Source organism: Lepidothrix coronata, unplaced genomic scaffold (assembly GCF_001604755.1).
Source record: "Lepidothrix coronata isolate B3197 unplaced genomic scaffold, Lepidothrix_coronata-1.0 Scaffold39, whole genome shotgun sequence".
Taxonomy (NCBI): domain Eukaryota; kingdom Metazoa; phylum Chordata; class Aves; order Passeriformes; family Pipridae; genus Lepidothrix; species Lepidothrix coronata.
The window spans coordinates 3895311-3899370 of record NW_016690219.1 but is presented as its reverse complement, the minus strand read 5'-3'; positions in this window follow the sequence as shown (position 1 = coordinate 3899370).

The following is a 4060-nucleotide window of genomic DNA, read 5'->3' as shown; positions in this document are numbered from 1 at the left end:
TAAAACCATGATCGGAAATGCTGCTGTCTGTGAGGGATGTTTCTGCAGACAACAAATACCTTGTATTGCATAACCCCAAAGAAATCTCTAGAAAGCAAAATGCTACCTCTATTATCTCCACAGTCCCCAATCCAACCTGTCCTGGCATGAAGAAGCAGCTCCACTGGCTCTCAATTTTATCAGCTGCAGGATCAGAGGCTTTGAAGTGAAACAGCCACTTTCAGGAAAAAACACCTCTCTGTGTAAGGAGAGGAGCTGGCTGACACAGTCCCTCCTCTTCCACTGCTTTTCAAGAATACACAATATTCTTAAATCACTTACAGGCTTGTGTTCTCTGCTCAAGACATTTTACATCTCCCTGGGCTATTTGTTATTTGCTTTCAGAGACAGATCCATGGTGTTTCCCAGAAATTAATTAACAAATTCACGACCTCCTTTGGGTGGCTTGGGAAACAGCAGCACGGATGAATGCTCTGCTGGTAAGCTTTTAATGTTGGACTGTCAGAGGTGCAGGTACCTGACAGCTCTTAAAGATTAATTACGGAGCACAGCTTTCTCTGTTCCCGTGTTTCCTTCCCTTTAATGAAAGTGTGCTGTAATAATGGCTTGCAAATATTTTATCTCTGGAAGCAATTACTAAGTTTGTTTTAAAAGCTGAGCTAACACTGAAGACGTGTTTACTCTCCAAGTAGACACCCTGTATTTGAGCTGTTACATTTCTTTTTACTATTTTCAAACCAGTGCTGCGCAGTTGCGAACACAAGTTTTTTCATCTGCTACAGAAAACATCTTAATTTGTTAATAGATTAACAAAAGGGGAATTAAGAGAGAAGTTTCAAGTGCAAAACAATGTGTTGGGAAATCACCTCGATTCCAAATTAAATTAGAAGTGTGTGACGCTGCCAGACATTGTCAAAGCCGTAATGAACTGTGAAATGCTCACAGCCCCTCTGCTCCCCTCCCACTGAGTGCCCTCCGCTGCCTCTCTCCATTCTCTAGTGCCTGCAGCCTCCCCCGCAAGACATTTTACATCTCCCTGGGCTCTTCTTTCCACAGCCAGGAGAGTTCTGTCTCCTGTGGGACTACGGTGGCAGCAATCTGGAGCTGTGACACTTCGGCCTCCACTGGCACTTTCTAATCCTTGCTATTGCACAGTAAACCTTAATCTAAAACCATCTGCAGAGACTAGGGCCAGTCTGTCTTAGTCTGCTCTTGTGAGTGGCCTCGGCAGGATTTTGTTTTCAGCCAATCGTTGCCCCAGGCTCTTATGTCAGGGATTGCTCATTTGGTGGAGGCCACCTTTGGAAGTGGCTGCTGGCAGGAGTCTGAGTCACAGATAGAGTCAAATTCAAGAGAATTTGTTCTTTTCTGTATGTGAGAGAGTAGAGGAACATGCAAGCTGGACAAGGTAAGCTATTTCTATTTTCTCAAGCCTGAAGGTATTTTTCCTTCCTTTCCTGGGGGAAGCTTGGTGCTATAATACTACTCTAGCAATTAGGAAATGTAGGTAGTGTTTCACACATCTTGTGTTCATGATTATCTGCATGAGAAGCAATAACACACCCTTGAGAAGAAGCATGCAGCCTTATATCCACAGTGAGTGACATTGTTTGAATTTTGTGAAGTGATATCCCATTCCCCATCAAAAATACTGTGGTACAACTGTAGCACAGAGTGTGGGAAGGTCAGTCACCTCCTCTCTTCCACAACCTTTACACATTCAAGGTCACATTGAATGGGGCTTTCAGCAACTGAAACTAGTTCAGGATGTCCCTGTTCACTGCAGGGTGAGTGTTGGACTTTAAAGGTTCTGACCTAAACCATTCTAAGATTCTATGGTTCTATATCAACCAACTACAGCCCTCTCCCTCTACCCTTCATTTGCTCCTTTCTATTGTACCCCCACTGATCCTTTTTTGCTCCATTGCTCTTGTCTACTTTGGCATTCTGGTGAAGAGAGGAAAAAGGACAGCAGATGGAAAATGGGGATACAGCTCCTCTCCTGTCCCTGGGAGCAGAAAGCCAGTGCAACACAGCCCTGGTTCTGTTTTCTTCCTCTACTGTGAGAGCTTAGGATCCCATCACACAATAAAATACATAAAACTCCTTTATTGTTCCAAAAAGTCATGTAAGAATCTAAAGTCAGGTTTTTTGCACAACCAAAGTCAATGAGCAGTCTTCTCACTAAATTCAAAGGCAGCAGGATCAAGTCTGCAAGAATAAAATGGGAGCTCCAACATCAAAGGCAGGCAAAGAAAGGGCACAGCATGAGCTCATGGGATTGTTTACTATGCAATGTGTTCTCCACATTTTTTTATACCTTTTGCTTGGATCTCATTTTCCTTTGAACTCCAGGCAACGTGCATGTTTAGGCCCATTAAAATAAGTGATGTTTTTTAACAAACTACAATGCAGATTAGATCAATTCTTTAATCTCATGTTTTCCTGTTGAACACTAGAATCAACCATTTTATGCTCAGTTGGATATAAAATTAACCCAGGCACATTAGATCTATTCCAGAATATTCTGTATTCTAAACAATCTAATTTTGCTGGGAATGTGCCAGGGTCTCATCAATAAAGGCGAACATAGTCCAGATCTAAACAGAAAGTTGCACAGCTACTTTACTGTGAAAATATTGAGTGAGGTGGGAGCACACAACATTTTGATGGATACTAAAGAAAGGCCACAGTCACAGGCATTTCTGTCGAGGAAGAAATCAATAGCATAACACAGGTCACGCTGGTAAATCTGGTTAAGCAATGTCAGAAGAAAAGTCTGCTCAAGAAATCATTTTGAACATCTGAAAAACCCAACAACAAAACCACCACTGCCAACACAAACCACTTGCAGTCACTATCCCATTTGCTGTCTGCCTGTGACTGTCCCCCCCCAGCCCTCTCCTATGGGCAAGTGTTTTCCTTGAGCATGTGGATAGTGTATGGTAACATATCTATCTACCCTGTAAAATAAAGGTCTCAAAAGTAATGGGAAGCTTGTGAACAGGTCCTTGTGATTTTGGAAGGGAGACAGACCTTTATGTAATGTACAGGAAGTGCTTTTAGGAGCTTTGTGACTACAACGTCTATAAATATCTGCTGTAGAAAAAACACAAGGACACAAAAGAAGCTTTGTCAGAAAAAACAATATATTGTCACAGGGCAATTACACTATTGCACTTTGCAGAAACTATACTCTGGGGCTGTTGGTTTATATTTTTAAGGAAAAACCTACAACTTCCAGATCCTACTGGGCTAAACTCTCTTTTTCTAAAATTTGCCTATGGTTGGATCCCTCCTGTTCCATTAAGATCTTCTGGTTGTCTACCTGGGCTGAACTAGCACTGTTTTCTTGTACTTCTTGGAATAAAGTTTAATCCTGGTCAGAATTGTGGCCCTGTGTCATTTCCCACACTTTGGACTTTTGGGGGCAGTTTTTTGGGGGACAGGTATTCCTTTCACAGCTCTTAACACGGCTGCAGCCTTTTCTTCTGGAAGGCCCTGATTGGCAGCCATAAGGGCTGGCTTTGATTATCTGTGAAGGTCTGTTGTGAAGATTGATTTGAGCCCCAGCTCAGACACCTGGGGAAATTTCCTTTCCCATCACACTAAGGAATCAGTGTTTTAAATGATAGCAGCTTGTTAAAGCTGGAGGAGATAAACAGAATAGCACATAATGGCAAGGTACAGTTTTCCTGAAGTCAAGCAATAAACAAAATAAACTGATTTGAACTCCTCCTCTGTTATTTCAGGATAAGCAAACTGCAGGTTGGTTTGTCTCCAGCACTAACACCCCAGGGGCAGACTCTGAGCCCTGTGTCTCCTCCCAGGATAAAAATGCCTCAAGTCTGAACAGACCTTCAGCCAACCCGAGGTCCTTCTCTCTTCTGCCTCCTCTACCCAGCTGTCCCTGTTTGACCATTATTCCTCTTCTTCAGTGATTTCTACCCCAAGACAAAATTTTCCCAAAGGATCCTCTTAACTATGGATCCTTCTTTTTTTTTTTTTTTTTTTTTTTTTTTTTTTTTTTTTTTTTTTTTTTTTTTTTTTTTTTTTTTTT